General features: G+C 41.9%; 1 long non-coding RNA gene across 1 annotated transcript; it reads left to right on the top strand.

Annotated features, from left to right (window-relative positions):
- The first annotated feature begins 854 nt into the window (after positions 1 to 854).
- Positions 855 to 14,145, top strand: LOC133275773 (uncharacterized). The gene is made up of 3 exons (XR_009745680.1): positions 855 to 1,088; positions 13,513 to 13,762; positions 14,011 to 14,145. It is a non-coding gene; the product is annotated as an uncharacterized LOC133275773 (long non-coding RNA).
- The last annotated feature ends 735 nt before the right edge of the window (positions 14,146 to 14,880 follow it).

The raw sequence follows: 14,880 nt of genomic DNA, 5'->3' as shown, positions 1-14,880 counted from the left end.
CTACCAAGAAGGAGAAAAACTGACTGCTACTGCTAAACCCAGGACACCAGCAAATTCTAATTATGAGAAATTCATAATTCTAATTCTTGTGCATTTGGGCCCTACACTTCTGACCTTTCTTATCAGATTTATGTAGGAGTAGTCATACAACAAGTTTTTTTCTCTAGGAGAAGTGGAGTAACTTGCTTGGAGCTATTCTTAAGTGGATTTGATGCTACGATCACTAACACCTGAGACTCAGAGACAGAAGAGGTCAAGATACGGATGAAATCACAAGTAAACAACTGTGCAGGAGAACAATCTGTCATGATTTTAAAAGAAAGCAGGTTAGTTGAATGTGAACTTTACAAAATGGACATGGTGGATCAAATTAAGGGGAAATAATCTCCAGCTAAAAAGGGCAGTGCAGGAGGGAGGTGGTTGAGGGAGAGGTCAAACAAAGACCACTGATCTGAAGAGCCAAACAAGGGAGCAAAGTGGGGAGAATGTGATGTCAACAGAGTAGAAAGGTGAAAATAATACGTAACTTCAATTTATGAATTCTTATGCTGAAAGTAACATGACCATGGATATTCATAGTATGGATTTGTGCGCAGCTCTTGAGAGAAACGGGGAGTCAGCAGGTTGCTCTCCCTCACCAGGTTAGTCCTCAGACAGCTTTCCAGGGTGGCTCTAAGATAATATCTAAAGACTGGATTATTATTATTCACTACTATTCACTGGACTATTATCTAATATGGGAAGAATAGCAAAAAATATGTCATCTGTTACCCGCTAGATATTAGTATCCACTGATCCCCAGAATAAATGTGGATGTCCTTCTCTTTGGCACTGTATATATCTGTATCAACAAGATGGTGTCCACCTCAGACAGTGTTTTGAGTATAATATGTGTGAAAAACAGTAGAGACAACAAAATGAAAAACATAAGCATCTTGTCTTAGAGCGCATAGGATCATATTATAATTGTGAAATATTTTCATGCAAACATCTTACCTGAAGATTACTGAAAATTATTCTTCTCGGCTTCACTGATCTGCAGGATTGTGGTGTGAGTTCAGATTTCTAGACTGGGGTGAGTGCTGGGTGTCTTACACCTGTGGGATGTATGGGTGGGCTCTCACTGATGGAGAACCAGGATCCATAGCAGAAGTGTATGTCTAACAGCAAGTGGGATGCAGATGTGCTGTGTCAACCACCCAGCTGTGTCAAGTGCAAGAACCACAACAGAAAATAGCATAACATTGTGAGGATTAATGAAGTTTCTAACTAAAGATGGACGGACCTGAAGGATTTTAAGCTTCTGTGTTACCCACCAGCTGCTGTGTGCTCCCAGAGGGTATGGAGCTGAACCAGGACAGAGCTTCAGGCATGGCTTCACAGAGGCTACAGGGGTTTCCCAGCAGCTTACATGAGGCCAGCAGGCAGGATGAGGTCTTGTCCACCCGTGCTTTTCCACCACCTCTGCCACTGGGGATTTTCCTGAAAAGAAGAGGGATTATATACTTCAAATATATCGTATTTCTTCACTTAAAAATAAAGGTGTAATGCAGCTGCTTTGCTGTTCTGTAGTTCTGGCTAGCACTACATGTTTTTATATCCCATCCTAACATGGTAAAAAAGGTATGTATATGAAAACAAAGCAATATAGAGGTTTTTACTATGAGTTGTTAAAATTAGAAACTTTAAATAATCATAGCTGCTTCTGCTTCACAGAAATTTATAACACCTATTTTCCTTGTTTTTCTTATTACCTTTAGAAATTTTCTTGTTTTCTTTCTTTGTTTCCCTCTTTATTTTGTATGTCACAAAGCAGTAACCTCTCTATTGCTGTATCTCTTTTTGTCTCTTTTCTTATGGGGTAGAAAAGAAAATGGAGAAAAGATATCTGGAAAGCAAAAAAATCTTTTGAACATCATGCATTCTACTGATCCCAGTAGAACAATAACAAAAAAATAATCGGAAAATGTGCCAATTCTGAGCTGTGACACGGTCTTCATTCACAGAATCACAGAATCCTAAGGGTTGGAAGGGACCTCAAAAGATCATCTAGTCCAACCCTCCTGCAAGAGCAGGGTAACCTAGAGTACATCGCACAGGAACTGTCCAGGCGGGCCTTGAATATCTCCAACGTAGGAGACTCCACAACCCCCCTGGGCAACCTGTTCTAGTGATCTGTCACTCTCACAGTAAAGAAATTTTTCCTGATGTTCACATGGAACCTCCTATGCTCCAGTTTACACCCATTGCCCCTTGTCCTATCACTGGACATCACTGAAAAAAACCTAGCTCCATCATCCTGACGCTCACCCTTTACATATTTGTAAACATTGATGAGGTCACCCCTCAGTCTCCTCTTCTCCAAGCTAAAGAGACCCAGCTCCCTCAGCCTCTCCTCATAAGAGAGATGTTCCATTCCCTTAATCATCTTTGTAGCTCTGCGCTGGACTCTTTCAAGCAATTCCCTGTCCTTCTTGAACTGTGGGGCCCAGAACTGGACACAGTATTCCAGATGCAGCTTCACCAAGGCAGAGTAGAGGGGGAGGAGAATCTTTCTTGACCTACTAACCACACCCTTTCTAATGCACCCTAGGATGCCATTGGCCTTCTTGCCCACAAGGGCACATTGCTGGCTCATGGTCATCCTCCTATCCACCAGGACCCCCAGGTCCCTTTCCCCTTCACTACTGTCCAGCAGGTCAGCCCCCAACCTGTACTGGTACATGGGGTTGTTCTTCCCCAGATGCAAGACTCTACACTTGCCCTTGTTGAATTTCATCAAGTTCCTCTCCGCCCAACTCTCCAACCTGTCCAGGTCTCGCTGAATGGCAACACAGCCTTCTGGTGTGTCAGCCACTCCTCCCAGTTTAGTATCATCAGCAAACTTGCTGAGGGTACACTCAGTTCCCTCATCCAGGTTGTTGATGAAAATATTAAACAGCACTGGTGCCAGCACCGACCCCTGAGGGACTCCACTAGTCACAGACCTCCAGCTAGATTCTGCCTCATTGACCACAACTCTCTGCCTTCTTCCTTCCAACCAGTTCTTGATCCACCTCACTACCTACCATCAAGCCCACACTTCCTTAGCTTATCTATGAGGATGCTGTGGGAGACAGTATCAAATGCCTTACTGAAATCAAGAAAAACCACATCTACCGCTCTACCATCATCCATCCACCTAGTTACTTGCTCATAGAAGGCTATAAGGTTGGTCAAACATGACTTCCCCTTGCTAAAGCCATGTTGGCTGCTCTTAATGACCCCCTCATCCTTGATATGTCTAGAAAATTAAAAAACATAGATAGGCCTACTACCTCTTTTTTTAGCAAAGCTGAAACTTAGAGAATGTGTTTGGAACTCTTACGTTTCAGGGACAGCTACAGTTTTCAAAGCCCTTGTCTCTCAGGGATTTATGCCTGAACCTAATTCACAATCTGGTTCTATTTTTGCAAAAGGACTAGAGAAATTTTAGATTTTAAGTTTGATGATTTGCACCCTGATATTTTTATTCAAAGAGCATCAATTGCTTCAAGTTTCTGAACCTGACAGAACAACTGAGTATTTTTATTTTAAACACAAATAGGGAAAAGCTGTTTTTTAACATTTCTATTTTCTTGTCCATAAGGCATGTAAAATCAACACATCTGTAGAAATGCAAATAACTTACATGTAAGGACAAGATGAAATTTAGACTTCTCAGCCAGATTATATTTGTTCACCAGTGTTCACATATTGTCTCATCAACACATGTAGGCACTCCTATTTTTGAAAAGCCTCATTTATTACTGCTACAGTGTTGAAGCTAAACTGCTTTTTCTAAAAAATGTTCCTTAGATTGACAGATTCTGTTAACTAACCCCCCCCCCCCAAAAGCCACAAAACAGCGAACACCCCCAACACCTCTCTGTGCCTGCTGTGCAAGAAGCCACAAAAACTTTAAATGTATGATAAAAATGTAGCTGTTCATCAGTTGGCTTATGGACTTAAATTCACTTCTAATTGTACATTTTTAAGGTTTCATAGGTCTTTCACTGTCTTTATGTTTTGGTTTGTATTATAGGCAGCATTTAGGGTAGACAGTGGCATTAATATTTATTTTTAATATTGAATTAATCATGGTTAAACTTGCAATACATCCCTGCCACAGCGAGGTGCATAGATGTCCTGGGTTCAGCAGTAGCAGTCATTTTTCTCCTTCTTAGTAGCTGGTGCAGTGCTGTGGTTTTGACTTTCAGCCTGAGGACAACGTTGATAACACCGATGTTTTTAGTTGTTGCTAAGTAATGTTTACTCTGACCAAGGACTTTCTGAGTCTCATGCTCTGCAAGGGAGGAGGGGAAGCCGGGAGGAAGCAGAGACAGGACACCTGACCCAGGCTAGCCAAAGAGGTATTCCATACCACAGCATGTCATGCCCAGGATTTAGAACTGGAGGCAGTTACCCGGAAGGGATAGATCACTGCTCAGTGAGGCCGGGTATCAGTCGGCAGGTGGTGAGTGGTTGTATTCTCTTCCCTTGTTATTTCCCTTATCATTATTATTATTGGTGGTAGCGGTAGTGATCTGTGTTATACCTTAGTTACTGGACTGTTCTTATCTCAACCCATGGGAGTTACATTCTTTCTATTCTCCTCCCCATCCCTCCGGTAGCAGGGTGGGGGGGAAGAAGGGGGGAGGAGCTGCGTGGTACTGGGTTTAAACCACGACAATAAGGATGGCACCAGGTGAGTTTTATTTTAATCTCTTTCTGATTAGGGGCTGATTGCCACTGTTCAATTACTGCCATAGTCTGGTTCCAGAATAAACTTGAATTCTGGTGCTCTGAAATGATCCTCTTTGGGAAACAGCTGCCCTTTTCCCACATTTGGGGGTGTTTTGCAGCAAAGGGAGTTTCTCCAGCTCTTCATCCCACATCCTTTCCTTCTGATTCCTTTGGGCAGTTGGTTGACATGCCCAACACCATCTGTCTGAAAACAGGCTAGAACAAAGAGAGTGGTACATTTCAGATATTCAATAGTATGCGTCTATCATTAGATATTGGAGTTACATATGAAGTTCGTTATTAACATTGAAGGTTTCTGGTTTAGCAAAAATTTAGTTATTCAGTAGACACATTTCATTTCCTGTTGGTTTTGTAATCAGCTGTTTTTTTCATAAGAAGAATTTCCTTTTATTTTTTTCCACCATGTATCTTCTCTAATTAACCAATGTACATATTTATCTTACAGACAAATGCATTATATATTTCATCACTGAGTGGCTTCCAGAAATTAATTTTCATATCTTGTTTTCATTAATCAACAGAACACCTCTATAAATCTTCACTCACTATAAGGCATTTTTTTAAAAACAGAGGTTTATTTTCGTTCTGATGTTCTCTAATCAGCCCTGTCAGAAACACTGTACCCTTTTTTCTCTAAATTATTAGCTTACTAAAAATTTAAACCACTATTTATAAGCAAGAGAGAATCTGCATATTATATTTAAAGTCATTGCAAGATTGATGAGCATTCGTAACTGAAAATCCTGGCAGAAGAATGATTTCTTCACAGCAGCCCGTGTAATTAAGGGATGCATTAATATTGTTACAAATATTACTCCTTACTCTCTTCTTCCAGTAACTTCAGATGGATCACAGTTTACAAGACTGTATTTCTTTCATAATGGCACAGACAAGTGAGTCAGTTATAAGAAACCACAAACCACAGGGCTCAAGTAGTCAGGCCAAGAACTTAGACACATGAATGGGGTACAGAGGTGTATTTTCTATCTACCTTTTGCTCTAGCAGCGACTGAAGGGACGGATTCATCAGTAGGGAAATAAAGATTTTGCACAGTGCTGTGCACCTCTGCACTTTCCACAGGTCAGTCACTCCAAAAGGAGAAAAATACTTTTTGCAGCAGTGGGAGAGATTTCTCCCTTTGGCCATGCTCCACTAAAACTTCAGTGCAGTCAGATGCACCTGACTGCTGAGCAGCAGCTGATCTGAAATGCCCTGAATCACAGCTGCTTTATTTTGTACCAGCCCTGAGAACAAATGTTGGTCTCGTGTTTAGTTAATAATGGCCCGTGTGATTCCTCTGGGATTGTCCAATATGTTTAACATCCATCTCCTCCACTGGGATTTACACCCTTCTAATGTTTCTTCCCGTTCACCATGGGCATGAAGAATAACTGTTTGCCTTTTTCTTTTTTAGAGCTACTTTTCATGTATGTCACATAACAGGCTGTCACATCACTTCCTCACTCTTGTCTAATCTGGATTTAAAAACTTAATTTCTTTCAAGATCACTCACTTTTTCTAGACCTCTAATTATTCTATGCCTCTAGAAGCACAAACTCATTATAAATCTTTTAAAAGATGCTTTCTAAATGCAAGAATAGCTATTCTTGTAAGAGTATGGTATAAACTACAGGCATTAGTGCTTTTGTAGTTTATTGTTGCATGTATATGAAGAACATACATGCAGTGGTCACTCCCTTCAGGAAAACAGCTAAGCCAGTTTGAGAGTTGTTAAAACAAGCCTCTTGTTTTCAGCAAGAGGTGATGATACCTCTACAGAAGTATACATGTTTTTAGGTTTCTTCTTGTAGTGCAGGTACTAGCACATGGAATAATAAAAGGAACATTAAATGGTTTTAGGGCAAGACCAGCATCAAAAATAGAGTTTAAATGACAAATTGGAGCAGGCAGTTATGTTCACATGATCCAAATTGTACTTACCTTTGACAGTAAGCGCACCAAATTACAACTGGATGAGAACATCCTGTTGATCTGGAAGTAACTGCAAACTGCAGGTGGAGTAGCCTTTTGACATCTGCTTGTGCCTGCTGCTGGAGGGAGCCTATGGGGATCTCTGACCAGATACTGGCATTGGTGTATTTTTAGTTTGCATTCAAGTGAGGATATCATCTGTTGCTTTCCACCGTTCTTGTCTTAGTGTCACTTATTCTGGAATAATTGTAATGCCAGTTCTGGATTAAATCAAATAGAAATGCCTTAACGTCTGATTTTGCCATGTTCATTTTACCTCAGCACCTTCAACCTTCTGTGGCTCTTTTCCAATCATGTCCCACACTTGCCTAATTCTGTTTAGTCTCTGTTTAGAAAAATAGCTGAAGGTCACGGAATGTCGTCCATGCAGAACTCTTATTAGAACAGGTATTAGTTGCAAAGAAAATGAACATCTAACTTTCAAAAAGGTTTGATGGTAGTCTGCCAGGAAACAGCCAGAACTGGGTGAAATACCTACAGTGAATCTTTGCTTCCTTCACTATGAACTGGTGGAAGCAGTGTATGCCAATAACATAATTCAAAATGATATGAATTTAATTAAAACTGACATCTGGGTGTGATCTGTCCTTTCTGTCTAGAATATAATGAGATTAATGCAACTTTTCTTTGTCTAAAGCTGACACAGTCTGAGCCAGCTGTATTAGGGCACATATCTCTACGTAGTACAAATACCTGGTCCCCATGGGTCCTCCCTTTGTGTGCTGTATCTTCTGAGAGCACTGAGGAGGTGTCTTGGTTCCCAAATCAAATACCTAGCACTCATTCCAGTTTGGCTCCACATGGAATTGATAGGAAGGAGGTGTAGTTACTTTGAAAGAAAGACTGGGTAGATCAACTATTAAGGCTGTAAAACAAGCTACAAAATGTCAGATGTTCAACAAACTGTCCCTCATCTTCAGAAAAGGCCACCCATCATCTTAAAAGGCCAAACCCCAGGAAACTACAGCCCAGTCAGCCTCACTTGAGTCCTTGAAAAAGTCATGAAGTCAATCACCTGGGGACACACTTCTAGGCCCATGAAGGAGCAGCTGACCAGGAACAGTGGCAGGGCTAAATCTCACGTGACCTGGGTGCTTCCATGATAAAATGACTGGATTTGTGGATAAAGAGAGAATGGGAGATATCATTTACCTCAACTTCAGAAAAACTCAACTGTAATGAGCTGCGCTGCTAGAAGTTAGATTGGAAGTTTTTAAAGAGCAAAATTATATTAATGGAATTTGAAAATCTCTGCTAAATCAATGTGGGAGAAAAAACCCAAACACAACAAATCCGTATCTATTGCTTTAGGAACCCAAAGCAAGTATAAACCATCCCACTTCATCCAAATAAGACTATTAATGTGGTTCATTAAATTGTCCTGACTGGATGGAGACCTTCCATTTTGCCATTGTTAATGGCACCATATTAGTTACACATATTTAGTGACAATTTAGAAAAATCTTAACCTGCAGTGTGTCTATAACCTATCTATCTATCTATCTATCTATCTGGGTGGTATATGTCTATTCAGTGAATATGTTACATGCTACAAAAAAAGTACTGACAGCAACCAAAACAGTAGTGCCTTTCCAGCTATTGTCTAAGAAAAAGATAACCATCATTTTCTTAGGTGTGATTGATAGTGGTGACGTTTAATTTGCTTTAGTAAGCCTGAATAATTGAAACTATGTAACTAATATGAGTTCTAGAATTTCTTTCAGGTTTCATGAAAGGCTTACTCTAATTGTGCATGTCGGTTTTGATGGTGACTAGATACTGTGGTGATAGGTTCCTCAGAAATGCTGTGAGATAGTTAAACTTAGGATAAACTGATGTATTTCATATTATGAGCAGCTGGATGAGCCCTGAACATCATACCCAAGTGATTAATTTCTGAATAGTGGCGAAAAGAGAGGGGGATGCTTATAAATCAATGCTGGTTTTAATAAACTGGGAGCTTCTAGGTACTAAATCTGTGTGCATCTGATCTGAATTGCAATTACCTGTCAAAAATTCATCCATCATTGCAAGTTCCAGACAAACTTTCTGGCAGCAGATGTTTCAGGAAAGCTATTTCATATGGGAAATATATAGTTTGGTGTACAGTATTCCCAAGAACCAAAAGAAAAGTAGAAAACATTTGCTGACTAAAAGCAATATCTTTCATGTCATACCTAAGCCTGGTTCATTGGCAAATATAAATCAGCTACAATGCACTGAGTTCTGTCCAGGGACAGATGACGAGCGAGTTGAGAGTCTGTGGGTGAGAATTAAGGGGCAGGCTGGCAGGGGGGATACTGTTGTAGGTGTCTGTTACAGACCACCAGATCAGGGTGAGGAAGTTGTCGAGGCCTTCTACAGGCAACTGAGAGCGGCCTCACAGTCACAGGCCATGGTCATCGTGGGGGATTTTAACTTCCCTGATGTTTGCTGGAAGGACCACTCGGCAACCCAGCCACAGTCCAGGAGGTTCCTCCAGTGTATGGATGATAACTTCCTCCTGCAAATGGTGGATGAGCCAACCAGGAGAGGAGCGCTGCTGGGTCTCATCCTCACTAACAAGGAAGATCTGGTCGAAGCAGTAAGAGTTGAGGGCTGCCTTGGTTGCAGTGACCACAAGATGGTGGAATTCAGGATCTTGTGTGGTAGGACCAGTAGAATAGCAAGTAGAATTGCAACCCTGGACTTTAGCAGGGCAAACTTTGGCCTTTTCAAGCAATTGCTAGGGGAAATCCCATGGGCAAGGCTGTTTGAAGGTGAAGGGGCCCAAGATAATTGGTTAGCATTCAAGGACTGCTTTTTCTGAGCTCAAGATCGGAGCATCCCAACACGTAGGAAGTCAAGGAAGAGGGCCAGGAGACCTGCGTGGCTAAATAGGGAATTGCTGGGTATGCTCAAGTGGAAGAGGAGAGTTTACAGCTCCTCATGGAAGGAGGGGCTGGCCACTTGGGAGGAACACAAGGCTGCTGCTAGAGGATGTAGGAAGGCAGCTAGGATGACTAAGGCCTCCTTAGAATTAAACCTGGTGAGAAGGTTCAAGGACAGCAAAAAGAGCTTTTTCAAATACATGGCAGATAAAACTAACACCAGAGGCAATGTAGGCCCACTGATGAACGGGATGGGTGCCCTGGTGACAGAAGATACAGAGATGGCAGAGTTACTGAATGCCTTCTTTGTCTCTGTCTACTCTGCTGCAGGCAGTCCTGAAGAGCCCTGTACCCCTGAGACCTCAGATGAAGTCAGGTCAACGGAGCGGTTTGCCTTAGTCGATGAGGAATGGGTTAGAGATCAGTTGAGCAATCTGGACACCCATAAATCCATGGGTCCAGATGGGATGCACCCGCGGGTGCTGAGGGAACTGGCGGAAGTCATTGCTAGACCACTCTCCATCATCTTTACCAAGTCTTGGGAAACGGGAGAGGTGCCTGAGGACTGGAGGAAAGCAAATGTCACTCCAGTCTTCAAAAAGGGCAAGAAGGAGGACCCGGGTAACTATAGACCGGTCAGCCTCACCTCCATCCCTGGGAAAGTGATGGAACACCTTATCCTTGGTGCCATCTTAAGGCATATCAAGGATAAGAGGGTTATGAGGGGCAGTCAACATGGCTTCACCAAGGGGAAATAATGTTTGACCAATCTCTTAGCCTTTTATGAGGAAATAACACGGTGGATGAATGATGGCAGAGCGGTGGATGTGGTCTACCTTGACTTCAGCAAAGCATTTGACACAGTCTCCCACAGCATCCTCACAGCTAAATTGAGGAAGTGTGGACTGGATGATCAGGTAGTGAGGTGGACTGTGAACTGGCTGAAGGAGAAAAGCCAGAGAGTTGTAGTCTGTGGGGCGGAGTCTAGTTGGAGGCCTGTAACTAGTGGAGTGCCTCAAGGGTCAGTACTGGGACCAGTATTATTTAATATATTCATCAACGATTTAGATGAGGGAATTGAGTGTACTATCAGCAAGTTTGCTGATGACACTAAGCTGGGAGGAGTGACTGACACACCAGAAGGCTGTGCTGCCATCCAGCGAGACCTGGACAGGCTGGAGAGTTGGGCAGGGAATAACTTGATGAAATATAACAAGGGAAAGTATAGAGTCCTGCATCTGGGCAGGAACAACCCCACGTTCCAGTATAGGTTGGGGAATGACCTGTTAGAGAGCAGTGTAGGGGAAGAGGGACCTGGGGGTCCTAGTGGATGACAGGATGACCATGAGCCAACACTGGCCAAGAAGGCCAATGGCATCGTGGGGTGTATTAGAAGGGCGATGGTTAGTAGGTCGAGAGAGGTCCTCCTTCCCCTCTACTCTGCCCTGGTGAGACCCCATCTGGAATATTGTGTCCAGTTCTGGGCCCCTCAGTTCAAGAAGGACAGGGAGCTGCTGGAGAGAGTCCAGTGCAGGGCAACTAAAATGATTAAGGGAGTGGAGCATCTCCCTTATGAGGAAAGACTGAGGGAGCTGGGTCTCTAGAGAAGAGGAGACTGAGGGGTGACCTTATTAGTGTATATAAATATATAAAGGGGGAGTGTCACGAAGATGGAGCCAGGCTCTACTCAGTGGCAAACAATGATAGGACAAGAGGTAATGGGTACAAACTGGAGCACAAGAGGTTCCACTTAAACTTGAGAAGAAACTTCTTCTCAGTGAGGGTGACGGAACACTGGAACAGGCTGCCCAGGGAGGTTGTGGAGTCTCCTTCCCTGGAGACATTCAAAACCCGCCTGGACACATTCCTGTGTAACATTATCTAGGTGTTCCTGCTCCGGCAGGGGGATTGGACTAGATGATCTTTTGAGGTCCCTTCCAATCTCTAGCACACTGTGATACTGTGATAAATTGTAAATGTGAAACTCCAACATAAATCAGTCACTGAAATGCTACTCGTAATTCAGCTGATCTCACATAGATGTAGTAATTAATTCAATATTTGTGTATTTGTGAAAGCAATGGTATTTCTAATAATTTTAAATTTGGCATTGATAAATCCTGTCCTGAGGCTAGAAGACTGGTGTCTGCTTTTCCTAAAAAATACAGTGTGCCTTCACCAGCCAGGCGATGGGAAGAGCTAAGAGATGGCCCATAAAAACATATCATGCTCCCTCAGACCTGTGTTCAGCAGGTGAGGGGCTACCTGTGCAACCCCTTCTCTCTCATACCAAGGCAAGAAATGTATGACGCTGAAACTAGGTCAGGGAGGATAGTATCATTAATTCATGATAGAATACATGATGTAAGCATTCTGATTATTCTCCACACAGGATCCTAGCAAGTTCCTAAGTAACGTAAGTTAAGACATATTTACAAATATGTCTGTTATAACGTGGAATATCACAGGCGAGACATCTAAGTAACCTTAATTCCAACCTGTCATGAGATCATACAGAATAGATACACCTGTGATTTGAGTATTTCCAATCCCAAGGGTGTGTTAGATTTTGCTCCTCAATATCATGGCCCTTGCTTGTTTGAGATCTGTACAGCTCTCACAGCCAGGTATATCCACAGCTTCCATTCTCAGCTGGAGCTCGCTCTCCCAATTGCTCTCTCGTGATGACTGAGGCAATAAATACTGAAGGAAAAAAGAAAAAAAGAGTAAAATTTTTGCCTGTCTCTTAATATGGGTTTATTGAATTCCTGTCACAAGAGAAGGGACTGAATGTGGGCTATATGAAGGATTTAAATACAGCATACCTAAACTCCAGTTTTTCATCGACACCTGTTCCTCCATTTGATACATGACAGGTCCCTTCTCATGTGGCAAGAAGGCAATTGAATGAACATTTCTTTGCAGCTGTCAGTGGAATTGTCATCTAACACCACTGTTACTCATCTGAATGTGTACCTTGAAAATTACCTCTGAAGACAGGCTGGACACAGGATTAGAAGATTGCTATCCCAGCCAAATGATACCGCCAATGTTGTTCTACTGTCACCTCTATCAAACCCCTCTGTTCTGTTTGCCAATTATAATAGCAGAATCTATCACTCTCTCAAATTTTCATTATATCAGGAATTTACTTTGCACATTTTCTTCCTCTATGTGGTTCTTTAAAATCATATTTCATTAAATGCTGTTTCTATCATAATGGAGAGCAATTCACTTATAAAGTAACTGCTGACAGATGGATCCATTTATATATTATACATGGTGTGCTGGGCTTCTTATCTTGTCACCTCTGGCTGGTGTTTGAGAATTCATCTTTTGCATTAGTAGCTTAGAAAGTCTCAGCTTGAGACACTATATCAAGTGAGTTAATTTGAGCTCTGCTCTCAGGCTCCTATGAAACTGATGGCTGTCAAACATTTGGAGAAAACATCTTGGTTTGTCTTTTAAGTTGTAATGTGTCATTCTCAAAACTCCTCAAAGCAAACAAATGCAGAAGTTCTCACGGCTTCTTCCAAAGCACACTGAAATTAATAGAAGGACTCCTGTTGCCTGAGGAAGCTGCAAGTCAGACCATGGTTACCTTAAATACACTAATAGCATAATATACTGTGGATATTAGGTGCTTTCACAATGCAGTCCCCCTCCAGGTTAGACACACATTTTGCAGCTCTCCCTACTTCCAATTTTACTCTGTTGTCCCTATTTTTGTTATTTATCAGTGCATAATGTCACTGGAGTAACTTTTTATGTAGAATAATATTATTCAGAAAATTTGTACATATCACATGTTCACTATTCTCCTTCCTTTCCCTGTTATTTCTTTGTGCAGCATTAACTTGGAAGGATTGTGGATACTTTGTACAAATCATGTCTCCAGCCTGTGACAAGAGATTGTGTCCACTCCAGGGGGTTTACTGCCTCAGCACTGGCTCCTGTTACCAACTGTCCATTTCTGTCTGCCAAAGACACAGAGGACAACCAAAGCACAGAAAATAAATGGTCAGCAGCACATAGCAGCATAATACATGGGCTCTTGAAACTGGCACCACTTGCTAACCAGAGAAGAAATTCCATCTCTTCATTGTAAAGAGAGGTAGTAAGTAGGGAGTAATTTATAATGAGCCTTGAATGTGAGGATAAATAACTTTTGTCTAACTCACTAGAAAGGCTGAAGTCAGCAAAGTGCAAAATAAAGAGGTAAATAGCATAGAAAGTGTTCCTGGAAGGAAGTTTCATAATAAGCAGAGGGAAAGATAGTTTATATTAAGACCTGGACAACATCAAGAAATGCAAGTGGTGGGTGTGAGCCTAAATCCAAACCTTTCCTCTCTTTACTTTTAGGAAAGGCCGTGGTTTAGGAATATCAGAAGGAAAACTAACTACCAGGCTTAAAAGTAGCCAGAGGAACAAGCACTTCTAGCTGAATATGCCATCTTGGTTGTACATACCCCAACGGAGCCATCAGCAGCAAGGACAAGTGGAGCAGCACAGCATCGGTGCCCAGGGGTTGCAAGCTGGGACATGCTTTTCTGGAGTTTTGGATTCATAAATTGGTGTGACAGCACCACGGAACAGGCAGAGGGAACTGCTTTGAGGCTAAATGGTATGATCAAGAGTTGTATGTAGCAAGTCAATGTTTTCTTCTTCTCCTGGTGGGTAATTTGCTTCCTTGTGCTAACGATCCTGGCCTACTTAGTGATCAGCTGGACCTGTGTTTTCCCAAGTTGCTTGAGGGAGTGTTGTGAGGTGATTCATTATTTTAGAAATTGCCAGGGCTTATGCTGGAGACAGTGAGGTGCCAGCACTAATAAAACAATGTCTAGCTCCTTGATTAGAAGCAAATTATTTGAAGCTGGAATTTTTCCCAATTGGTGTTTTTAATTTAATTTTCCATCAGAAAGATTATTCAGAAATCTATGACAGCTACTTTAATCATGCGTTCCTGCAGCTTTAAAAATTAAACTTATTCTAAGTACAGGCAACATATATTTCAGGCCTAGCTACATAATATATTTTAACATTGCTAAGGCATCTGTGACCTCAGCACAGAAATACCATGAGAGGGAGTGGCAGAAGCCAGTTAGAGAAGGACAGTAGTTCTAAAGCTTAAAACAGACTCATTAAAATGTATTTTTCTAAGTTTGACAATATAATGAGAACCACCTCTTGCTCCGTTTCCTGAAAGCAGTGATGAGATTATTTAGAGCTCAG

This window comes from Pezoporus flaviventris, unplaced genomic scaffold (assembly GCF_033815535.1).
Source record: "Pezoporus flaviventris isolate CSIRO_AGI_PZ_B2104156 unplaced genomic scaffold, CSIRO_AGI_Pfla_v1 ptg000002l, whole genome shotgun sequence".
In the NCBI taxonomy this organism is placed as follows: Eukaryota; Metazoa; Chordata; class Aves; order Psittaciformes; family Psittacidae; genus Pezoporus; species Pezoporus flaviventris.
Note: the sequence above shows the minus strand (reverse complement) of the source record. Positions and strands in the feature narration are given on the sequence as shown.